Below are 26646 nucleotides of genomic sequence, written 5' to 3'. Positions count from 1 at the left end.
ACAAAGACGAGACCGCTGCTTGATAGTCTCAAGCAAGGTTTACTTAAGGCAGAATCGGACGTAAAGGTGAAGACGTTTCTTTTTTTTAATGCTTCTAGCAAATGAGAATGACCGTATCTTCGTGTCAACGCGCTATGCAAAGTACAACAGAATAACATTAGGTTCCGGCAGCGAAACTTTCGATTCTTCATAGACGCACTTATCTCTTGTACCGGTATCTTGTCCCTCCATGCTCGATTGGTCCTTCTACTGATTAAAAATGATCGCGAGCACTCGTCACAGGGGAGTGCCGAATAAAGCAGTACAATAGCACATGTTTGCAAAGGAGCGCGTTAAGGGGCATAGGTATCGATTTGCTCACAATCACAATCTATATGACACTGTATGTAAAGGTACAAACGATAGCGGATTTCCTAGCATGAATAAAGATAATTAAATTCAATGGTAGAACAAACGATGGTCTTGTATACCGAGAAACTCATCCGGGCATATAGTGGTATTTACACTGTTTAGGTATAGAGAAAGGCAAAAAAAGTGGTTAATTAGGTATGGATTCTATCGGTGTCGTCGAGGCCGGCTATCTTAAAACTGTGCTATTGCTCAGCCGTGTAACATTCACACGTTCAGTTGGAACGCTCCTTCAATGTATCGTTCGTGATGACGGCCAGTGTGATTTAATTGTACTTAGCTCAGGTGATTCTCGGTCTAAAGCTAACGTGACCAGAAGAAAAGTTCTCGTCGAACTAAGATAATGGTGGCTTCTGGCATGATATTACGATACTGTTTCGTGATGAGGTTGTTTGGACGCTGAAGTTTCTGCAGTAAATTTTTTTATCTGTCGTTTTTTTTTTCATTCCTAAGCTGTTACCTAACTCCAGTTTACGGGTACGTATCAAGATATTATACATCGATATCTTGTACAAACTATAATAAAAAAGTTAACCTCATTGCTTTTTCTCCGTCTTCGGCAGAGTTGCATATATACGTCTAAAAGGCGCTTGACAATAACTTGAGAGCGTATTTCAAGCCTTTAGTCAAAAAAACTTCAAGGCTGGATTACTCTGGTTGAACAGCCTAAATAACAGTGAAAATAGAAATCGTCGTGCGAGTCGTGCGCATCAATCAATACGTTCTTGAACTGTGACAATTTAAGGACAGGAAACATTTTTATTAGGAGTGTTCAGCGAACTGCAGCCTATAGGCTGGCTACCTAGAGCTTGTGTGAATACTATTCCAGCAAAAACGAGAAAGCCAGCCTTTAATCACTACACGTCTTTGTTATCTTGCTGACTATGAGAAACAATGTCTGTAAGCAGCGCTCAAAGAAGCTAGTTAAGTAACCATATTTCACATCGTCGACTCTTCGATGGCCTAATTTTGACGAGATTGCTCTCACGGCCGCTCTCACTGCCAACAAGAACGATGTCAATCTATGGCGCCGCCGTTGAGTTACACTTGACCGCGGTCGTTTCGAATGAAAAATACAACGGCTGGCGGCCTCCTTCACTCCTGTTGTGTTTTTCAAGGCACAGCAGTTCGATCGAGCAGTAAGAATGGTCGACTTCGTTACGACTACGTCGACGTCTACGAGGACTGGGATTGTCAAGCTTGACAATGTGGGATGGCTTTACTTACTCAACAAAAGCTAGGAGTTAAAAGTAAAGCATAATAAAAGAAAAGTTCCGTTGAAACTCCACTGGTCGCTGACGAACGCCTGGCGTCGAAGAAAGACGCATCGTTGAAGCTCCGGGGTCCACATACATTTTTTTCCAGACGACGCTTGTCGGTCAGAAACATAGCAGTGTTGATTCACGAACCCTTCCTACTGTCGATTGAAAGCAAAGAAACTTAGTTAAAGACCAAATTTTTTTTTATTTTTGAGAACGCTGTGTAGGAACCTGCTCTATTTCATGTGAGCAGAATCGCACATTATTATTATCAGGACAACTCATATTTGATAGATCCCTGAATAGGAAATGCCAACGAAACATGGGCGAGATAATAAGCAAAATGGAAGGAAAGCGTTTGCGCAGTATTTGTCACCAACCCCGTACGTGAAGCCAAATTACCCCCCCCCCCCCCTCTAGATACCCTAGAGATAACATCACGTTCAACAAACCCTATTCATTAACACAACCATTTTTATCACGTTCTTTCGTGCGCGTTTTTCCGTATAAATTGTGTTAGCCCATCCGGTACTATAACAACAAAGGGAACTTCCGCTTACATAAATAGTCAGTTCGATTCCGACTAATTGGCTAACTATTATTTTCTGCCGTGGTCCCTCAAAGAGTTCTTAATACTTTTCGCTAGTACATTTAGTTCTGCCATCACTATGTACTATGCATCTGAACATCAGTAATCGAGGAAAGATCGAAACCTATTAGAAATCGCTGGGGAGACTGCAGCCGAGGTAGTAATATTAGAATAATGATAAATGCACGTTATTTTCGTCACATCAAGGTCGTAGTTTCAGCTGTAATTTCGTGTCGTTTCGTTGTTCTATCTGGATTGACGCCAACGGCTGTGGCAGCGGCAGCGGCGGCGGCGGCGGCGGTAGCAGCGCAGTGGTTGTCAGATGTAGAACGCTTTGGTTCTGATCGAAACGAGAGGAATGACGGCAGTGAACGAGCCGCCGTAGCAGTTACCGAGACCGTAGAGGCCCATATTACATTCTATCAGAGATTTGATAATTTGGCAAGAACAATCATAGCAACAGCCGAACGAAGTACCTGAAACGCAAAACTCTTATCTCCTTTAAAGGAACAGTTCTAAACGCATCGTATTATTAGTGGTATAGTGTTCAGCTATTGGGTTAGCGGTGATGGCCTACAGTGAACGGCCTAGCCCCCAACGGCGACCCCCGGGCGCCGACAACAACCGCTACACTCGCGTTGCAAACCTGTTCCAAAAATCGATTTATTTAGAGTTATGGCAGGAACACTGGTTACAAATCTGCATCGATTCTGTACCCATTTACGATTCGGTCGGTAAACAATAACAGAAAGGAACTTGATTGATTAGACATGCCCCAACGAGAACCGCCGAAATAGCACAAAAGGAACCAATGGAAAGATATTCTTGAGTTTTTTTTTCCATTCGATATTAACAGTAGTACATTTCGATTATGTATAGTTGAGGTAAACACTAGTAATTTAGATAAAGTTTAACCATCTAGATATCGAGTTGTTGGAACTTGTAGAGGTTTAACGCAGTGCTTGTGAATAGTTCGAAAGACCCAAACACAGTGACCTATATCAACATGTTTGAAATACATAGAAAAACTACTAAAAGTGTAGTACACAATCCACTGGCGATTCTCTCTCCCTCTGTATGTATATATATATATATGACAGAAATAAAATTTTTCCTAATCATTCATGAAATTGTCATACCCACAGAATATCTGTTAGGTAGGGAGCTGAACAACGAGCCCAAATTTACCACGTTCTACTGTTTAAGAATTGGCCAGATGACCAGTGAGCAGGGTCCGTGACATGTAATATATACGAAAAAGCCCACACGTTTATACGTAACGCATACTGTACAGGTTAAACATCCCATAGTGACGATATACATACGAATACACCCATCAGCGTAGTTTTTTTTTTTACCTGGTCAAAATAAAGCGCGATAATAAAGCCACCGATTTTCTCCAAGGTAACCCCAACCGCTAGAATTAGTCAAAACCAACTGATATTGGTTAGGCGATATAGCAACAGAGCCTGCCAAGAATCACAATAAAAGAAACGCCACTTGTACCAAAAATATGGTTATTCTTTCCAGCCACTATAAAAACGACGATAGTAAGCATCATCATTGATTTGTTCGTTGTATTCCTTTATTTCGTTGGTGATTTGCATCAAGTTGCAGCCGAAGCCAATTCCTATTCTCTCCGGCCACAGCTGCTGTTGCTACCGTCGACGATGACGCCACACGTTAACAATCTCAATAGATTCACTCAAGCCTGTTCTATCAGGTAAAAATGGCAATTCCTTCGCTCGTCAACCACTCGAAGAGTAGTTGTTTCCAGCTTTTTTTCTTTCTCGCTCACGATTTCTATCTATAAATATCTCTATTCTGTGTGCTCTTTTTCGGATTTACATAATTCGTCCGTGTTCGTTGCGACCCGTCTCCCGTTGTTCGAGCTCGCTCGCCTTCTTCTCTGTTCCTTATATTCTGCTGTTCGCTCCCTCGCTTCGGGTCTTTCCTTTTGCCATCTTCTTCGTCTCCCCTTTTTACCTCCTTCTTCGAGTTCTTCCTTGGGTCACCATTTACCTCTCTTCTCAACTCTCTTGCCTTTTTTTTTTGCTTTCCGCTTGCCTCTCCTTTTGCCCCCTCCTTGCCCGCCGCTATTGTCTCCTCGTTTGTTTCGTTCATTGACCCCTTCCTGCCTTTTTGGTCGACCCTCCGTAACCATCCACTAAATTTGTGGAGATAAAGTTTTCTCATATGATGAAAATTGCCTATATATCCGACACCTTATCGTATGTTTGCTCGTATTCTTGCTCGCGCGCGCGCATGATATAAAGCGTTTGATGCACGTTCAATATGCGCCGCAGTAACTTTTACTATTACGTTATAGAATGTGCTGAATAAAGCAACGAAAGGGGACGCTACCGGCTTCCCGTGTCAGACAATAAACCCAATGGACTATCAATACGAGAATGTCTCACTCAGCGGATTCGACTTGTAGATGCACTTACCCTCATTTACATCTGTCCACTTCCGTCTATGTAGAGTGTCGCTGCCCCTTTCCGACTCTCGCACAGAGTCGGTGTACTCGATTGACGCGGACGAAGTTGCACCTTATGCTGTTGGAGCAGGCTGACTAGAACCGTTCGGACTGCGGCTAGCATTAGAAGTCTTCCTAGGCCGCTATTACTGGCGCTGTTTTTATTCTATAGGCCGACATGACACGGCGCCGGTACGCCGTTTCAGCAGTGTCGATACGTCAATGGCGTTCCACTTCATTCCGACGTCAGCATACTTAACATACTTACACCCCAGCATATTCAACTATTAGACCATTCAGCGATTCGCTTTGAACGAACATATACTTCGATCCGAGAGACTTCGGCACGAAGGCAGAGCGGCTTTGCCAGTGCCTATCTTGTCAACAGCATGTGCCTTTCCGCTTCACTTGCCGGCAGCTGCATAGTAGCTATTCTTCGACGTGGGCCATTTCGCTTTGTTGATCGGTTTCGTTACGACTATAAACAACAGTGGTAACAGCCGGAGGCGTAGCGGTAACGTGACTTCAACGGTAAGGTTGCCGTTGCTGCTAGCTACTGAAGCTAGATTATGAGTCGTCCTAGCCAGAGATAGCCAGGGGAAAAGCCTTGGCATTGCGCCCTCTTTTGTTAGTGCTACTTTTTGGCATGCATGCAGAAATGGCAACGAAAACGTGAGATGAAACTTTGATCTGTATGTTTGTCTCTGATCTTCGTTATAGGATCTGACACCAGAACAGCTGCTGTATCCGAGGGAATTAGTACGTTCCAATCGACCGATCATCACACCAGTCTGGTCTTAGATTCCAGCTGCTGCTACTGGAGACTGCAGCGTAATTGAACGCGCATCGGTGTAGCTTATTTGGCCGATGCAGTGCCATCATGAGCATTTTCATACGTTGCAATAGATTGTTATCTATTCGTATATAACGTATAGAACAAAACAGAGAGAGAGTAAAAGTAAGTGCAGAGCTTGTATAGATATATCGAGGAGAGCTTTTTTTTTTTTTATCTATTTACCGCCACACCTTATTGCTATATGGCTATTTCTGTGTAAGGAACATGTTGACGGCGTCTATGGTGTTTGAGTACTTTTTTAGTATAAACCGTGAGATGGAGTTACGAGCAAAGCGGGGCCATCGTCGGAAGAAGGAAGAACCAATACCTATACGTTGAATTGAGACTAGTAGACCTGCACATTCGCCTATGAATAAGGCCGGCAATGGGCCCATTGGAAATAAGAGTAGTTTTTTTTTTTTGCTACAAATTTCCATCAGTTCGCCAAGTGATGCTGTGTATACGTATACTGAATCTTATGATTCAACATAAATATTATTATTATTACTACAGTAATTACTTAAATTTAGCAAAAAATCTACGGTTTTCTACCACGAGTATTCGTAATACCCTGACCGTCATAGCAGGAGCAAACAGCCTTGGAAAACGTAGGACACTTTCTTCAGCACAATGATATAACTAGTTTCAAATAAAAACTCCCCTTTTTAAAATTTTGCGGTGTAAAGCTAAAGTTGATAGCACAGTAACTTCTATTGTTTCTTTCTCGCTCTTTAGATGGCGTGTGAACTATCTGTGATCGTGGAACGTCCGCTAGCGAACAGGCGACCATTCCTGTCACTGCTACATACATAACGTGCACAATATAATGGCCAAAACGATCATCGCGTAGAGAAACGCTCGCTGCGCCTAGAACGAAATAGCCCACTCGGTTTTACGTTTGCGGAGATAGAAACATAAAACAACTGTGCCCGGGCATCGGGCCAATGATCGCCGCCACATGGGCAGTTGGAATCACCAAATCGTTTATCAATCAAATTCAGACATTTTATAGCAAAAAAAAATTATATATGTATGTAGAACCTTTTCTAGTTCATACGAAATAAGATCTGCAGGCTCACAGCCTTATACTAATTTAGTTATTCTCTGGTTAAAGTCGGGAGCGTACTTGGTAAGCAATTAACAAAGATACAGGAAGACCGCATAATGCGCCGGAAGATTTGCCTTTCTATATAATACCACACGCTGTTTCGTGCACATGTTTAGTCGCACCGATATGGATTTTCGTTTGATTTTTTCAGCGTCTGTAGCTATTTAGGCATTACATTGGATTGTGGCTCTCCTTTGTATATTGAGGTTGGCAGTTGACGCATAAGTCCGTCATAATGATGTACTGATTAGACGAGAAAGAATATGGGGGGTATGACAGATTGCAGTGCAGAGGCGATATTCCTATAGATGTTTGTGCGTCGCTCATATGAAGTGACCGAACATTGTTTCGGAATAGCAAATAAGGCCTTATGAAGATAAATATCGTTTTGTATAGCCAACCAAAAAAAAAAAATGGAAGACTCCGTTCTGAAGAGCATGGATAAAGCAAGCAACTAATGTATTCGAAATCAATTAGCGAGTATCAGATTGGTTCCTTCTGATCCTAATCCTTTCATAGCTGAAAGCAATTTAAAGCACATTTGTTTAAGTTCGCAAGAACACGTACTGTAATGTAAAAATCAAGTATCGAAAATTTCTCACATAGAACTGACTCCGCATTATCCATTTTTAAAAACTAGATTTATCCGCCCAATAGAAAACCAGTCTTATTTCGGGCCAACCGGGATCGATTTAAATGCTAAAAGAAGAGTTTAACAACAAAACATTTGCTGCTGCCGCCACCGCGGCCGCATCGCCTGCCAACCGACTCTGGAAAATGAGTTCGTTTCCTCCATTTACTAACTGTGCCAGAGAGGCACAGTACGACATGCGTATGGATGATGCACAAATTAGCACGCGTGGCAGCAGTACGGACGTGCAACTTGTGACGCCCGTTTCACCACTGATACCGTCCATTGCCTACTGACTGTACCTTCGCCGCCCATGAAGACACTGTCACGTTTATTGTCTTGCTTAAACAAGTCTATATCCGCCCTCAGACGAGGCGAAGATGGGCTCGCGTCGCTGATTGCCCGGTCACCGGATCCGGCTTGATTTTGCCGCTCAGACTCTTCGCCGTCGCTTCTTCCTAGCTGATTAATGGGATCGGCGGCGTTTCTCAGTTTTGCATCGCCGCCGCTCGTATCCAACCAAGTCGGTCGCATATGAAACCGTTCATACGGGCCAGCACAAAAAACTCCTAAATCCCATGAGGTACAAATATCTCTGTTCACAATGACTTGCAGAGGATTGTGGCACGGGATTGTGTACGAAGATTTCGTACGATTTCTTACGATTCACAATCGAACAACAGAGGGAGGTGTACTCAGACGATTATAGAATAGTCCCTGTCTCATGTCTCCCTGCGTGCCTTCGACTGTCGACTAAGCAGAGGGCTCCGACAGAAGAACTACGGGTCAAATCCGTCTTTGAACTCTGCACTAGAATAACAAGCGGGTACGTCTATACGCACGAGATGTACGGGGTGACAAATGCGCTACTGCGTAAAGTCAAAATCGCCGAAGTGCGCTTAACGCCTTGACGCCACGGCGGTGTTGCCCGATTCGTGTTGCTGCGTCTGTACGCTTTGTACATTAGCGGTCGTGTCTGATTCTGCTTCCGTTGTTACGACACCGTGTCGGGCTTCGATCTTCACACGTTTTTTTTATGAGTCTGTCGATCTGTCCACCTGTCTGCCTATTCCTCTCAGTCTTTTCTGATTTCTGCTCGAACTGTTTCCACTATGCAATCTATACTGTAGTAGCATGAAGATCCGTTGGACGTGCACGTAGTGCGCGATAGAAAAAGGTGCGAACCAGCAGCAGCAACGGACGCCAGGGCAGAACAATAGGTACAGAATCGAAATTGGATTGGCCGTATGACGGTCGCTGTCGTTTTTTTCTGGACGTTCTGAAACCCTCTGAATGCCCGGAATATGGCGGTCGCAAGCATCAACAAACAGATCCGGCAACGGGTTGTTAGAACGGCTAGGCGATCAGCGAAGCTTTTACGAACTTCAGCGAAATAATCAATTGGACAGCAGTATCCTCGCGACAAAGACGTGCACACTAACCCGGTGTACGTTATTTAAAACGGACCCATAAAAAATGACATCGGCCGAAACCGAAAGAAAGTGGGCTTCACAATCCCAGTCACAGTCCCAGTATGTTGTTATATGTTTAGGTGAATCACAGGCTCAGCGGTACCTCACATCAAAAGAAATAAAGGTAAAGGAACAAGAGTGTTATTGCAAAAAAAAAAAAAGAATTTTTTACGTTACGTTGAAAAACGCAAGCCACCGCCATGATGGCAACTGTTGTGTGAGTCAGCTCACTGTGGGTTATAGCAGATATGTTCGATAAGTATTTCTTGCATCTCGCTTGTCTATCAAATGGTAGTGATTTGCATTGACAGCACATCAAGCCTGCGATTTCATTAATGGTTAGACACAGTAAACATTGCCACTTTTCAGTGACGGAAACCTAAAAACCCATGAATGATCTGATGTTCGCAAAGAGCTATCTAGTTAGTCGTTCGTATCACAGATGGCAACAAGTCAATACGTTTTTTTCTGTTAAAAATCACAGTTTTACCGTTCAGAGCGGCATGTACATGAATGTTGCCTGATCGTGTATCATATACTACTGATATTTCAAAATTATTATACCGCAATTTAGCCTTATACTATCTCAGCACCCCACAATACCAGCGGTAACACAGTGCATGTTGCCGCTATCGCTTCTGACATTATTCTAGCTTATATATCTATAACGAAACGTCATGACATCTTTGATAGATACTATTGCTACATGAATGCTCGTCCCGCACTTCGCCAACTCGCAATATCGAACCTATACCTTCGAACGGAACTTCACAATACCTAGCCTAAGAATTAGATAGGTTTGCCCGTTGCCGCCTCACACCTCTGTCTATTACCAAATATTGCTATTATTTGTATTTCTGTAATGCTTTTCTTAGCTAACCTCTACGCGACCGTCGAATGACAACAGCGTTGACTCGCTGATACAAAAGAGAGCAACGGATATGAAGGCGGCAACATGTAGTTAATGGCTATAGCTCCGTATCTCCTTCGCTTTTCTAATATAGATAGAGTCGTAATATAAACGGTGGCGCTGTCAAAGTTGTTCACGCATCATTGCACCCACCCATGCTATAGGCGGTAGGAACTTTATTTCGTTTACTTCTAGTCCATACGGCCATAACGTGTAATGTAGTAAAAAGCGCTAGTCTGAACTGGACGAACTGTCGTTGTCGATGCGAACGGTTCGTGATTGAGCTGCTGATGATTATTGACGCGGTGACGATGATGCCGGTTACGCGCACAAAGCCCCGGGGCTATAACCATTTCTGATGTGCGATACACGATCTGGCCATTCATCTGGTTTGCGGATTTCCATCAAAACGAAACACACGTACGGCGGGAAGACAAAAACCTGTGCATGTGCTTATACTCTAGCATATGAGCGAACTACTCCTGTGCTCGATGGAGCACGGCGCTAGCTAGGACGGCTCGAGATAAAGGCTGAGATGGGCTCGAAAAACGATTAACTGACTAAATTCGGATATAAAATGTGCGCGGGATGTAGTTACAGCAGCCGGAGCGCACAGATCAGCGGGTCCATTAACCCTATGTGCCCAACGGGGAATATCTGCGTATCCGGCCAAATTCATAGGCGACACCTGCGCCCTGTTAAGAAACGGCCCTCGAAACCGAAACGATGACCAACAAACGGATCGATTTGTTAATCCAATAGGTGATTCCCTTGAGCAAAAAACAGGGCCGCTCACACGTCTGTACATTTGTGTTCGTGTATATTGTAAAAATAGCAACCCAGAATGGGTCTTTCTTTCAGGTTATTATTGCTATATGATATATTTGTGGACTGTTGCAGACAAAATAAAGCGATTTTTTCGCTTGGCTCAGACGGTGGAAAATATCGGTTGAAATCAACTTAACGCGTTTTTACGCGCGCAGTTAACCAGATTGATCTACTAGAGAACTAGAAAAAATTAGACAGGGATTAGCCTGCCTTTGCTCTAGGTATTCAGCGCGTATGAGTATGTGGAAGCCACTTTTCAGCTAGAATCTACATGTTGTGGGGGTTTCGCCAAGTATGTGCTGACAATGATCGCTTCCCAACAATTCCTCTTATTCACCTAAAATCTGTTCGTTCGCTTTATCTGGCCACTGCAAAGTTGGACCGTTACAACACGGCCATGTTACTGCAAGCTGTCTCGCCAGCGCCCGTCGGTTCGTGCTTGTTTTGACCACCAGATGTAAATATTGAAGATTATGATATCAGTAGGAGAAATTTTGGTTACGGCTGCCATAAGAAGGAGTGACAATCTGTGGCAAAAGTTAGCATAGTTAAGGTCTGGGCGATGTCTACTATGGTCGATCTAATTTTGACGTTAAGTTCGAGGGGTTGATAGAATCGTATCGGTCAAGGATGGCAAGCCTATCAAGACCAGAATGCAATATCTATATATACAGTTCTCTGTTGGAATGAAGCATTGATGAAAATCGTTCGACGCAAAGCGGCGGCTTCGGAAAAGTACGCCTTTCTGCGAATCCCACTAAAGTGTAGGGGGTCTAGATGAAGGGTAAAAAGTTTTGCTCCGGGCCTATATTTATATAATGATGAATCGTTTAAAAGAGATTTGGTCTTTCTACTCGATACACAGCATCGACGGGCATCGCATCCGGCTGCTGACCGTGCGTGTTGCCAACTACTGTAGGTTAGATTGAGCGCTAGACATGTAACTGAACGCTTGTACCCTGCTAAATGCGCGTTCGACTACTCCTTTGTACCGAGGCCGTACTGGCTCCGGGTTCTTAATCTTTGTCGTTAAATGACTCAAGGCTGGTTAACAGGACTGGCATTAGTGGTCGTACGAAAGGAAAGCGACGAAGAGCAAGAGTACAATAAGACCCTTGTGAGACCGGATTGTGTATGGCAATACGAGACCGTTCACTTATATAGCTTGCACGTATTGTAGAATACATAGCAGCCTGACCCAGCTACACGGGAGTCGTCCAGTGATGTAACTCTCATTAGCAATCTAGTTGCCAACTATTAAACAAAGAAAAGATTGGTCCGGAACGTCATGCAGCGGATCATAGTGAGACTGCTACTAAAACTCGTCGCTTTCTCTCGTTCTTTAATGTTCTCCATCAAAATGTCAAACAGCATGAAAAGGCGCCCAAAATCCCGGTTATCGAATGAGTTAATTTGTTTTCATACTAGTCTTGATTGCACTATTCTGAGAAGTATCGTATCTAGGGTAGTCCGTTGCATAACGTGTTGTGCTGATAACATGTTTTAAGCGGTACCGCTACCGGAAGCAACATCATGAACTGGTCGCCGCTGTAACAATCGCTTCTGCATTTCTATCCTCTAACTAAAAAAGAAGTCGGCAGCGTCAAAGGTCAACTCGGCTGTTCGCTTATAAAAAGTTCGCAATGGCCAACTAATGGCCATGATCGTTATCCGTAACAAATTGAAGCTGACCTTTGGCTTGACTTAAGGTGTGCCTAGATTCCCTAGGTCCTACTCTGTTATGTTCTTATGATATCAGTGGAATCTAGAGATCGAGCATAATGGAAATTGCCGCTGGACAACAATGGCTGAGATTACACTGCCATATAAAACAACCAGCGTGCATATTCTGCCAAATTTTCACCAGGGTTTTTAAACCTAATGGTGTTTCGCTACTAGTCTGGTGGTTATTCGATTTGAACAAGTTTATTTGATGTCAACTCTATCTCCCGCCGACATCTAACGGACATCGGCCAAAGGCCGGAGCCCGAGACCGACATGTTGATTCTGTTCCTGGGTCGTTTATTAGAGCTCAATGTTTTCGATCAAGGTATGTCGCTACGACTTTCGAAGGCTGATTTCAACTGGGAAGCAAAACTTGTATGCTGTAATATTGTGCTGACCAGTATTATGTCCATGTTCTCAATGGACAACCCAGCAAGACGGTATCTGGACTGTTTCTGCCGAACAGAATACAGAACAGATTCACCAGGGCTAGGATAGGTCACACGCCGCCGGATTAGTAGTATATTCGATGCAAGATGCTCTTGGAGAATGCCAAATTGGTACTATATTATTATGAATTGTATCATCCGTAAATGAATAGTATCTATTCTACCGTAAAGACCACCCTCCTATTCGATAAGGTTACAGGCAGTCGGTAATGTACTATTCATTTGAGCTTTTTTCAATAGCAGCGTTCAGGGCTTGGTATTACCATGCACCGGAACAGTTCGTGTGTAGGTTAGCGAATAGTAAACGAATCAAGCGTTAGTTAATGATATTTCATCTTCCAACGGTACCCAAGGGCAATATGTAGATTCAGGTAATTGTTCTTCATATTACCGTGTGCTTAAAAAGGATAAGGTTTCCAATCGCAAGCACGACTATGTGTCTAAATATATCGTGTTATAGAAATGCAAAATAAAGCTAAATCTATCTGGGATTATCATCGATCTGTATGGGTATCGGCCAACGGTTCAACTCCTACGTGACTCCTACAACTACTGTAGCTTTCAATAATATAACAGTTAGTTTAAAGAAAATTATCCTCCCTTCTGGCATAGAACTCTTCGAAACTCTTAGAACCATTGAAAAGCTAGCTACAAGTCGAGGGACATCGCTTCATCGTAGCAGATGCACACATGTTGGTTAGAATGCGCATCGATACAAACGTCTCCTACACCAGGGCGTGACATATGCCGCCGTTAGAGTCAATAGGCAGGCATCCTCGCCCGAGGTCCTGCCATCATGGGCCCGACGATTCGAGCTGAAGTCATCGTCACGGCCAGCCACAAGATCCATCTGTTATGCACAGTGTCGCACTTCGACGTGGTCTGTCCTTCTGTTCAGTTTCTAAGAGTTCGTCTTTGTAGTGCTCTGTAGCTTGCTACACTGTTGAGAGTCGGTCGTAGCGATGCACTGCGGGACTAGCTTTAGTTACAGTTGGTCTTAATAAAACCTAACGTTGCTAGTGGGACGAAGTCTCTCTGTCGCCCCTTTCTGGGCTTAGTCCCTTCAGTGTCTAAAGGAGTGACCTTTTTTGTTGGACTCTCGAAAGATGAGTGCCTTTCTGCCGACACAATCTAGAAAGTCAAGTTGTTCATGTCTGTTGTCGATTTGTATTGTATAACACAATAAGGCCCAAGCCAACTTCTTGAGGTTTGTGGGTGAAGTCGCTCCTTTCTCTGCCTCTATTGTGAGAAGATTCTAATACAATGTATTGTTGCTCTCTTGAGAGATACGACTTTCGATTAAAAGGTTATTCTTAGACAGGGGAAACCTTATCTATGATAGAAGCCTCACGTCGTAGCGTTTACAATTTGATGTTCATTGAGTATTGAAAAATAGGAGCCTTTTTGTATAGCTTTGAGATGTCCGAGGAACACCTAGTCAGTTTCGAAGCAATATTCCCATTAAGCCAACCAGATTCAGGCCAACTCAGTCTTACCTATCTCTACGCATTTCTATAACTTTATCTAAAGTTATACGCAGCTAAAACAAGAAGAAGCAATGCAAACGATTCTTATGTAATCTTCGTTAAGATCTGACGACTTCAATAGCTGTTACCACTTTCTGGAGTGATGCATGTGGTACGCCACATACACACAGCGAAGTAATGACGTGTAGGAGAAGTAACTATAAATTTCAGCAGCCTCGCGGAAGTTTCCTAGAGACTGCCACCGGCGGCAGCTTCGCTAGTTATGACTACTATCTTCGAAATTCTTCCTTGTACTGCTGCATATATTTGCAAAACATTAGAAACAGCGACGACTGTCGACATACAGAGACGCCGCCTTGAAATGCGCTTTATCCTTCAACCTTGCCATTCAGTACCATCCGTGATATGCACAGATTACATAAATTTACATAAAGAACAACAACTCCCACATGCGCAGCTTAAAACGGTACCTAGGAAGGCAAATCTACGCCATTATATTTGATGTAAAAACAACCATTGCCGATATGTAGCGAAAGATAAAAGTAATTTAACGCACTCCCTACACCGAATTGACTTTTTCGCCAGTCTGCTTTACCGATACGATCATGATGCTCGTCCTTGTTAGTCAGCTGGAGAAAATGTACGTAGCTTCCGAGAGGACTCGTCAGCATCGGTGAGCATTGCGATGTCGAGTAAAACATTGTCGACGCTAGAGGGCAATGCATGGTCAGATTGACTGACACTTACCTGAGTCTATCTCATCGATGTCTCTGAGTCAGTGTCGGCCATCCGATGGGACAGCTGTAGAAGCACAAAAGTCACTCACGGGTCGTCACTAACGAGGAAAGGGGGCGATAGGAGGTAGATGGATTGTGGTGGTTTCTCGTAGCACCCCCCGCTGGGACAACGGCTCAGTCCGTCGAAAACGCCAGCAGAAATCAATGATATGATAACATCTTGTGATAACGGGACGATAGCAAGAAATCTTGTGTTTCTTAGCTGGCTTCCCCCTGGCGTGATTTGCGTCGATTTACAAAATGTTGATTTTTGGATAGAATAATTTGACATCGAAAAAGACAAAGAAATAAGGGGGCGGTGAGAGTTGAAGACTTCAGGAAGTAGCGGCGTACCATCGAATGCGTGTTTATGGAGACAGAGGCTTTTCTAGATTGGTACAAGTAAACTGCCTATCTGTACGGTTGTCGTTAATATTTGTTGTAATAATGTGTTGTTTGTGTGAGTTTAAACGAATCAGTGTTTAGTCGGGATACTTCGATTAAAAATACATACACATGAGTGTTCAGTTGTCGTAAACCGATAATACGGTTACTGGTGCAGTTATGATCTCTGAGTGCTTTGGCTGGCCTAGAGCTCAAGGCGGCAATAAGTGTATCGAAATCAAAGATTTATTCATACTTAGCCGCCTTCTGAAATCCTTTGTTCCACACTACTCAAAGCTACTGAATGCTTTTGCCTCTTGCCCCGTCCCCAGCCCCTAATAACCATTGCTGACTCAAATTAGCGCACCAATGTGTCTTACACGATAACTTATTGCTTTGCACCGATCGTTTTTCCACCGCATTCAGGCTGCCACACAGGACTCATCACAATCCATTTTCTGGATATTGAATGCCGCGTAATATCTTAAATGCGCATTAGTGAACGCGATTTTGCCAACAGTTAACATTAGACAGGTTGCCACGCCGGTGACCCCTAACCATTACTATCTACCGTTACCGCAACGGTCGCTGGTCCAATCTAGTTCAATGGTGATCACTGTTGGCGTATTGCTGTCGCTGCGGTCGGTAGCATATAACGCATATCTACTGTGGACTCCGCTTTGATCGCGTCAATCGTGATGACGGTTTTCTTTAGCCCCTTCCAGCAGTCGCTATGCCGAAAGACCCTAAGGAGTGTTTTACCTAACCTGATAATACCATTTGGCCAGCCTCTACATAACATCCACTTAGGGCTGGCGTCGCGTAGTTTTCGAAAATTCGATGACAAAACACTGGAGCCTAGGGGAAGGCTCTGCAGAGCCTACGTTTGCTGTTTTCTTTGCACCGTCAGCAAAGATGTACTATTCTGAGTTTAGCTGCAAGTAGGCGGTGTAGCGTATCGTCGACTACAAACATCTACCAGCGATACCCAATCCTAGTTAGAAAACAGTTTTCTGAACTAGATGACAGTGAACGAGGACGGACTGTGGTAAGTATCGGCTAATGGTGGCATTGTGCGTCTATCATGTCCATTTTTGCATTAGTTATATCCGACAGCTGTGGCGGCGTCTGCCAGCGATACCTTCCCCTGCTAGCATTCGTAAATGCTTGTAGCGCTCGATTAAAACAAAGACAGAAACAGCTGCGTCTGGAGCGCGCAACCGCAGAGACGTGGGCTTGACCTGAACGGCTGATACTGGAGCAAACATGGGAATAATTCATGTACCTTAGCACGATCAACGTTTGCTGTAGGTTAAGAGGTTCAGCAATGAGCGGAGTGCATTTGCGGAGCGCGCAAGGGTTACTAAATTTTATAGACATTATTATGTTGTCTCAGTGGAACGGAGATTGGCAAATACAGTTAGGCGCTTTTGTTATGAACTCGAAATTACTTCATTGATAGAGTGAGACATAGAATTGGTGAATTGAAGGTGTCAACAGGGCTTCTTCAGCACCTCATTTCATCGATACCGGATAACATTTGGAATTTTGGTCTATAGTGATAATGACAGTAATCAGGGAAAGGTGTGAGGTGTATATAAACGTATATTGTTTTATCAGCGAGACGATTCAAAACAGGTAGAATCGTAACCGATTCGTAATGTTTATACGAAGTACCACTGTGCTTAGCCCAACTCCATAGAGAGAAAAAGAACTGCGACATCATCACACGTATCTATAGAATATTTATACATAAATGCACAAGAGATAAGCTAAAAATCAGCGAGTCACCTTTGAGTAGTAAGTCGCATCGTTATATCTGACAGATGTGCATGTGATGCGATTGCCCCCGCTCCATAAAACAGATTTGCAAAATGTGGGGTGGGTGGTGGCAACAGGTGAGGGAAAAAGGCGAAGCAGAAACTATGGAACGACTGATTGCCATTCTCCCCCCACAGTTGTAACTGTACCAACTGTTATATAACAGCAAAATGTTTGTTGAATTCGCTTTTCTAATGTCCATCTTTATATAAGCACTTCACTAGCATCAGCCGGTAATTACCTGGGCTACTCGTCCCAAATAGAAAGAATAGCAGTGACGTCTATAAATATTACTATTATTATTCATCGAACAAATCGATGCGCTTGCCAGGCCTTCACAAGCTGCCTGTCACCCTCATATAAAGGTGAAGCTGTTATTTTGCTTTGCGAAATATCAAGCTAAGGAAAGGTCTACGGGAGTGCGTACGTTTGAGTGCTGCTTCCTTTATGTTTCCCGCAGCCGAGTTATATCGGTTGACAATACCATTTGACATTCCGCGTTGTTCTACACGACTCTGTTTTTTACGAACGGAAAAGGAAAATCTGGAACGATCTAAGGCTACGTAGATATCCATTCCCCTTTCGCTGCCACGTTCCACGTCCCTGACAAAAGACACGACTGACACTAAGATATTCATACATCTCCATATACTCCTCCGATTGAAATTGAACCCTGCTCTCCACACTCCGCTATAGGAAAACTAATACGTCTAGTTACAAGTGATGAGGACTCCTTGTTCGATTTGTATTCTGAGGGGAGCACCGTACATGTTCCTAGTTCATTCATGCCACGAGAAGCGCTACGTTACTCGCGGTTATTCATGCACAGCACAAAAAACCAGAAATGAGCTTTGTTTTTTTCCAACAGCTATCTATGTGGACACGACCCTCCATGGAATCGATTGGCATATAAATACAACGCCAATACCTTCTACCATGATCGGGGTAGAAGCTGAAAGGCACCCATCGGCGGACCGTTGTGGGCAATCTTTTCCGTTGGGCAAAGTCTGCACGTATAGAAAAAGCAGAAGCTAATTCTGTCAATCGTTACTTTTTGCTGGCCGTCTGGCCGAAGTGGTCGGTATAGTGGGTTCTGTAGCAGAAAAGCTTGTTCCTTGTGTGAAAACCCAGCAACCATTATTCTGGGCAAGGCTTGACTAAGTAACAACAGTAATAATAATACAGGTAATAACATGCGACACGGGCGAGCCACTCTTATCGATATTTTATGCAGTAATACAATGACAGTATATGAATATAAATTATTATAGTTAGTGGATATCAATCAAATATTTCGTAGCGTTAGCCAAAATCCTTTTCGTAAAATATTATTGTATAATAGGCCTCCGCCCGTTCGATTTGACATTGAGAGCTCGTTCGCCGCCCTAAAGAGTTCTCGAATCAAATTAGGAAATTGCGACATGGTCCAAAGCGCTGGACATTCAACCGATATGATTAGCATTTATGTCCCTTCATTTCTACTTTCTTCATCTTTTTACTGGCTTGATACTGGTTACTGGTTTTTACTGGGTGTTACGGTTATCAGCTGCTTCGAGCAGTATAGCAAACGCTGTCTCGTCAACACCGAGAAGCCATAGCTACGTGCGGACTTATTTGCATGATTCGAGCGTGGCTTTGTATGGTTACAACACTTTCGTACGTCGAAGTCGCCTTCAGATAATGACTAAACACGTACGCGCATTGCACTGCTCCCACATAAAAAAAAAAAAAAAGCATAAAAGTGCGTGCATTTTGACGCACGACGAAATAAGGGCCTGAACAGTCGGACGAACAGTTGTTTAGTATTAGAGGGAATCTAAGATGGGACAAAAGTCTTCTGTACATGTTCAGGGTCCGCGGTTAATATTGAGCACAATTTCTTTCAAGTGTTTTAGAACTCTTCTTCTCTTCGCGAGCTGCGCTTCACGAACAATCGACATCAGATTAATGAATTTAAGCCAATGGATATTATCATTCTAAAATCACTATTGCCATCACTGACATCATGGTATTATCCTATCATGCAAATATTTAACGGTATTGCATGCATTATATAATCATAACAGCTATGTTAATAGACAGAAGTTAAATAAAAGTCTGTGAGCAAGCGATCTTCAAAAAAAAAAGTGAAGGACTCCACAGGGGTATGATGTCAACTAGAACGACTACGACGATCAGTTCGAAAAAAAACTTTGGCTGCAAGAAGTTCCTCGTCTGAAAATATGCACCGGTTGTTCCACGACTAGTTTTTTTGACCGTTTTCTTTATCGCCTTGCATTTTCTCCGCCCGGGATCACGGCTGGCTGATAGTCCGGCTCCTAGCACATCTCACAATTGATATTGTAGCCTTTGCAGACCTGTGTCTACGTCAGAAGCAGTTAGCTGGGGGGTTGCAGAAATGCCGGCGGACTTCAAGCTTTTACTGCCTACGATGTCTATAACAGAGGCGTAACGTGTGCATATTAATGATACATTACTGCCAAAACCGCTGCAACCCCTGAACGCTGCTCTGTCTGAAAGACAGACAGACATTTGATCAATTATCCATCGGCTAGACGTTTCTGCTTGTCATACTATATGTTATCAACTATTGTATTTGTGTAGGTAACCGTCGGTCCGTAAGCAAAACGGCGACATGCAGGTAGCCGTCAGGTGCGGAAAAATAGGACTCACTGTATCACTCAGCATTAGAGAAAGTAGATTTGCAAATTTCTTGTCTACAATTTGCCTACTCCTCCCCATTATAATCTGCTGTCGCTGCTAACTATAAATAAGCAAATTACCTGTATTACACAGTAGACGTACACAACCATGTAAAAACACCACGCCGCGTTCCAAAAATCTCTTTCAGGTACGACGTCTTCGTCTTATATGTGCTCTGCAAATGCGGTGGCAGTACCACCAGTATTGTATTTGTTTCATAGCTCACCTTAGTTCTTTGCGTAATCTGGTGTGGAGAAAACTTGCACTTTTTATATCAATCAACATTAGAGAAATAGAGATCTCTATATTAAGAGCATTTATCAAACTTGACAAAAGTTTTCGCCAGATTGTAGAGCTACACGTAGCTCTGCATATAAAGTTAGGCACTGTTCTATTTTCATCATAGATCATCCGCGAGACCATATCCGAATGCCGTACGGTAGTTTGTTAGATACATATTGTTTTCCGTTAGATGTCTCTTTTATTCACCACTAACTGATCTTACGGTTTAACGCAACGTTAGATTTCAAGAAAGAAACAAGATTTCAGCCACGGCTGTTTTGGCCTACCAGCCGAAATTAGATCGTTTATGGCGGCGACAGTAATCAGTGTTACACAATTTCGATAAACGATTTCCGTAGGTCGAATCGTGCTTTCAATTTGCTGTGCGTTAAGATATTGAGCAACATAATATTACAAGCAGTCATGACAATAATATCTAATTATATAGTGTAGGATCAACTCGACGGCGGAAGGAACAGGGGCAACATCGGTCCTGATGTTCTTGTCTAGCTTAGTTGTAAGTGGGCGAAGACACTGTTCAGCAGGCTCGACGTAAAAGCATGTTTGTCATAGTGCTGAAAAACTTAGACGTGCTTTACACGTAGCTATTCCGTAAAATTCTGCCCATAAAGTCGCTCTGTGCTTACTCTAAGCAAGGGGGGGTCTCTGCTAGCGAAGTTTCAGGGCCCAAGTAGAAAAGCACGTTAATGGAACCCCGATACGTTGGGGCCGAACTAATATGTTTGGGCTATCTCTAATGAAACAAATTTCCGAGTGACCAGCGAGCTAAACATCTCTGATGGACTTCACGCTAACCTTCGTTCATAGGAAGTTTGGTCGGAAGGTAATTTTTCTAATAATACCGCAAATTATTAAAGCCAAGCAAGCAAGAATTCATCAATCGCCTATACTGAGCTTCAGTATAATGTTAACTAAAAAATTTATTCTATCAAAGATGATCTAGTGTCGTGCAATTCCTAAATAAATTGGATTAAACAATTAAAAAGTGCGCCAGCTAAACAGAGAATCGTGGATCTCTATTTGGTACCGCGAATACGGTTTAGTACATATTAAAGTGAAACGGAATGTATTTTTAAGATAAATATCAGATAAAATAATTGTAACAAAATGGAAGCATGCTTATCTTAGAACTGCGGTAAGTAATTCAAAACATCGGAGAGGACGAAAATGGTCTTTGATCCTTCACCTTGGTATCGTTTTTATCTTCATGCTCGAGGTTCATTTGTGTATTTTATGTATGGGGTGCTCACACACTACAACGCTATACGACATGCACCGTTTTCAAAGGCTGGCATAACTTGTAGAAACGGTCATTGCACTTCTTGAGCCGTAAATCGCCTAGAAGATAACTCCGTGATCAATCGGACTCTACTTGATGCTGACTGCGTTTCCGCTTAACAGCGATACTCATCCAATATATTAAAGGTCATTTCCAATATCAATCGATATTGACAACTCGATACTCCTATATATATCTAGAAAGAGATATGTCTAACTTTATTTTTCTATTTCTTCAGTTATTACTACTTTCTTTAGAGAAAACATTCCTCATCTTAGTTAGCGACAAGCCAGTTTAATTCACCATAGGTTAGGGCGTCATTCTTCAATTACTCAAATAAGGTAGCTGATAACAATACAATATGACAATGAAAAAAGCTGACAACAACACGACACCGTAACGATGCCATAATGGAACAGGCTTGTCCCGTATGCGACCAGCATAAAATATCATAGACAGCCGAAACCAATGTCTTATATTGCAATAGCACCTTTTGTTCCCTAAATAAAAAAAGTTTCTTAATTAATTAATTTCACGGTTGTTGGTGAAGTTCTGTTATCTGGCAACGACAATTCGCCAAAGACCTCAGTACATCTCGATAATGTCTAATCTAAGTTAAACTACTACTTGAATTAGGTATTGGCCGATTCGGTCGGCGGCTCGTTCCAGCGCGAAGACAAAGCGCCAATTTCGAATCGTCACATATCCCTAGATCTAATAGACAAGCATTGTTACCAATGCGTTAGCAAGCGGATTTCTAACCAGTATAACTACTACGACTGCTATAACTATTATTACTAGCGATGACATACTAATCGTTTAACTGCGTTTCAGTTAGTTCACTTCTCCAGCCCGAGGCGGATGCGCGTACGGCATAATCAGAGAAATTATTGTCGTCTGCTCTTTCAAGTGTGTACATCTACGCTTATTCTGCTAAACAGACAGCCAAATCTGTCTTTCCAGCCCCGAATGACTCCACGCATTTTAACTATTTAATAAATCCTGATCACGTGAATGCAAATGAATTGTATTCTATTAATGAATGTCTGTCTAAGCTAGCGCATGTGAGAATACATAATATCGACACAGAAACACACATGTACATATGAAACCGACGATCAAATCTGCAAGTACGTCTGTATTACACAGAAGAAAAGACTCCCAATATCCGAAATTAATTAATATCTTTTCGTAATAGCCAATGCCTGAACTAGGCTTCGTTCCTTATTGGGTTACGCTAGCGATTATCTATCTCGTCACGCAAAATCTACCCAATTGTATACGGCATACAAGCCGCGTATTTGGCAACAGGAAAAAGTTAATCGTCAATACGATACTTATAGCACACAATACCGTAAAGGGTTGATTTTATTTCCATCCATTAACTGCGCGATTTGAGGACGAAAGAATAATGCACTACGACAGCATCGAGCATTGTAACTGTTAGATTTAGTGGAACTATCAGGTCCATCTACGCGTCCGCCATATCTGATTCTTAGATTTTTCAGGATTATTGCTGAGTGCAATCATAATAATGATCAAGCTAGGCTAAACGAAACTACGCAAACGCATAACATCGCTTACTGGTGACCGGAGTGATCAAACACGCCGCAGCTTCAAGCGCGTTCACCCGCCCTAATTTAATTTCACGTCTTCTGCGTGATTCGTCTGGACGTCGCAAAGCTAACGCGTAACGTTTAGTTACGCGTTAGCTTTAAACGACGAGTAAATCTATTATCCAGTACTAATATAATGGCAAAACGATGACGGCACATTATCAGAGACACCGACTATTATATACATGCCATAATAACAATTCTGTTACTGCTACTATATATTACCTCTGTGCTACGAAACCATCCGCGGTACCGCGCTTGAGGGGACAAACAGCAGATACTGACAGCAAAAACGTCGTGACGACGTTCCGCCAACGGCGGTACCGATCGCTCGGATCGTGGCTGCGGTCAGACGTTTGCGAGACTGCCAAAACACCACCGTGAGCGCTGGCGGCTGCGGCAACGATAACAGCCGCGACAACAACGAGAACAGCAGTAATAGTACTACTACTACTTAAGTAAGTCATTGCTGAGCGACTGACTGATTGAAGCTCATTGCTACTTGATGAGATTGCAGTAGAGATCTCTATGGTGGATCTAGCAGTCGCCACCGCCATTGTTGTTGTCTTCAGTGTCGTTGTCGCTGTATCTAAGGGCGAACGTGCATCGCCGTCGTCTGCTAGCTACTGGATGCCAGTGACCATTTGCGTCCCTCTCCGGGCGTAGAGGATCTTGGGAGGGGGCAAGGGAAGCCAAAGAAACAATCGCATTGTCCGAACAGTAGAATAGGAGACGAAAACCGATAACGACAACAACAGGAGCAGCAGTATTGGCAACAAGATCATCAGGTGACAGCATTCATAGTTCAAAGTAGACGATAAGGATGAAAGTGAACCATTGCAAAGCAGCAAAACGGTATGGAGAAGCTGAAGAAACTGTCCGTTTCTTTTCTGCGTATGTTTTTCAGCGGCTAGCAGTGAAGTGAAGCTTCGTTCCAGGCCGCAGCCTTAGCCAAGTCCAGATCCAAGGTCACGACGATTGCAGACAAGCATCAACAGCGGAGACAGCTGCTGCGTAAGTAGGCGTAAAGACGGCTGTTACTACGAGTGAAAAGGAAGGGGCTGTCTTGAATTCGGCGGAAGACGGCATTCGGACAGTGATTGACAACTGGGAAAACGGCCAATCCTCGAGACCTCCGATGTCGATAGTATCAATGGGACATTAAAGAGGCGCATTACCAGTCGACTGCTCCTATGCGCAATCTATTAGCGTTCCATTACATCACCTTTCCGTCATCTCCTTAATCCATTCAGAAATGAGCGCTAGAAATCTCCTCTACGCAGCGGCCTTTTTATTGCGACGGCGCCAACACTGGTTCGGACGCAGTACAGTTGTCGTCTCGGTTGTTGGAGCTTCGCTTCTGCGCGCGTGCAATGCCTCTATAGTATTCCATTGCACTGATTAGCGGGCTCCGTTCGCTTTAATGGCAGCTATAAAACTACAAAAACAACAATAATAACAACGACCGAAGCGCCGATCACCACATACTTCTGTCCTTGAGGTCGTTAGCCCTGATTTTCTGGCTATCCTGTTGTCACTATTGGCCTAATCGTTGCCACGACGGGCAGCGGTCGCAGATAGGAATCCGCTAAGAAAGGTGGGGGGAGTGGGAGGGAGTACATAAGAGAAAGCAACTGATACGTGCGTATTTACGTTACATTGCATTCGTATCTGGTTATGAGGACGGGTACGATCAAAAGGCTAGGTATGTTGGCGTGTCGCGTCCGCCGTGTGACGTCTTGCGGCCATCTTGTCTGGCCAGGTCTGACGGAAAGATCGTATGAGACAAAATATATTAACAATTGCAATAGGCTAGCTCATTAATAGTTCTATACAATGGCTAAATTACTGCATTGGGCCATTGGGGTTTGTTTAGTTCAGCAAAAAATTTAATCGGGGTTCTAGATATCTGCTTTGCACTCGCCGTGATCATTTTTCATCGTTAGAGTGAGTGTTTCGGTCCATATATCTATATTTCTGTTTAACGTTACTCGTCGGCCAAATCACTTGATGTTTTGTAGCAGTGGTCAGCCGGTACTGCCGAGCGACATAAGAGGAGAAAATAAATCCAACAAATGCATTACTTATCGTATATAGATATATATGTAGTATGCTAAAATGTATGGACGCTCACGAGCTACAAACTAAATAGAACAAGATAAGGATTCATCTTGTATGACCTATTATAATGAGCGTCTAAATGAACAACGGGAAAGGTAAGTTCATCATATTTTCCGTTACTTTTGTTTGTATCGAGTTGTACTATAAATAGCATGCGAAGTATCGGCTTTAATAAAGTTCTCATTGTAGTAACAAAAAAAAAACACAGCTACTGTTACGGTGACCTAAAGGCACAAGTACGAATGTGCTTTCGGAAAAATACAATGATAAAAAACATGAAACAAAATTGTTAGCCGTGTATCATTAACAGTTCCGCTTGTTTAGCTAATACTCGTTCATTGTTTTCCGGTTCTTCCTTCAAGGCACGCCATAAACACCCAGCCACTAGATCATCCGTCATATGGAATACGCAAATAGTATTGTCACTTTTATACTATTAATGATTATCACGCTAGATGATTTATACGGAATAATTACGGTTGTTCAAGTCTCTGTCATGATAGAAACGTCAGCTCATACGTCCACATGAAAAACAGTGGCTTCAGACAGAATATAACGTAGCCAATTTTGACGGATGAAAAGCTACACATGGGAGAAGCGTCGCGTAAACTTAGTTGACTAGAACACCGACGATAAAAAACAGGTACTACGGTGAAGGAGGAGGAATCAAATGAGGTAAATGTCACAAACGAGACATAGTAAAATGAAAGTCAAACTCGCCGATCACCAAGCGACCTTGACGAATGTAGTTCTAGTTACCTCTCTGGTGGACAGTAGTACGTTATCACCCGAACACGTTTTTTGCCCCCCACCCCATCCCCGACCCCTTGGCAATGAGCATATATGGCGAACTATATCAAGTTAGTCCGCATTCGGAAAAAGGTTCGTGTACATAGCATGTACAAACAGGGACGATGTGAAGCGGTGCATCTTTGTAGATAGGTTCCGATACATTCTGGATTCAGCTCGAGCAGGATATGGCCATTAACAAACATTTTACAGGAAAACTATTGCTAAAACTTCTGAAGAAGTGATCATCACTATCTATGTGATGCGTCAGCATTAATCAGTAGTTGTGACATCTACAAAATGCTAATGATAATCGAGGGTATAGTTATGATCATGACTCGCGGTTGTCTATTGCTCCGCTTCCAGAGGCGATTCTAATGTCAATGAAGTCAAACAAATAATACGGAATATGTGTGGACGAAAAATCAAACAAAATACATAATAGAGTACAGTACGCTAAAATATTCCAATCGTACGCTCCAGTTAAACGTAAAAATGGCGCCCACCATCAGATCGCCCTTGGGTCATAAAGAGCGCTTGAAATGTCTCGCAGTAGTCAACAGCGTCTCGGGACCATTTGATTATGCCCTGGTTGAATGAACGAGTATCGTCTTTGGCCAGAAAACAAAAAAAAAAAAGCGTGAACAGATATAAGTAGCCATAGTCAAATTTGG

At 43.0% G+C, this 26646-nt stretch overlaps 3 long non-coding RNA genes across 3 annotated transcripts; 2 read left to right on the top strand and 1 right to left on the bottom strand.

The window, feature by feature from the left end:
• Positions 1-2102: 2102 nt before the first annotated feature.
• On the bottom strand, positions 2103-23985 carry LOC111269593 (uncharacterized). The gene is made up of 2 exons (XR_015314646.1): positions 23288-23985; positions 2103-2732 (listed from the first exon to the last, which is right to left on the bottom strand). It is a non-coding gene; the product is annotated as an uncharacterized LOC111269593 (long non-coding RNA).
• LOC111269592 (uncharacterized) lies at positions 2728-8903 on the top strand. Its single transcript, XR_002685849.2, has 3 exons — positions 2728-5266; positions 5456-5693; positions 6306-8903. It is a non-coding gene; the product is annotated as an uncharacterized LOC111269592 (long non-coding RNA).
• On the top strand, positions 15994-22467 carry LOC111269591 (uncharacterized). The gene is made up of 2 exons (XR_002685848.2): positions 15994-16388; positions 22281-22467. It is a non-coding gene; the product is annotated as an uncharacterized LOC111269591 (long non-coding RNA).
• Positions 23986-26646: the final 2661 nt, after the last annotated feature.

This window comes from Varroa jacobsoni, unplaced genomic scaffold (genome assembly GCF_002532875.2).
Source record: "Varroa jacobsoni isolate VJ856 unplaced genomic scaffold, vjacob_1.0 scaffold_1398, whole genome shotgun sequence".
NCBI classification, from domain to species: Eukaryota; Metazoa; Arthropoda; class Arachnida; order Mesostigmata; family Varroidae; genus Varroa; species Varroa jacobsoni.
This window is presented reverse-complemented; position numbering and strand designations above follow the sequence as displayed.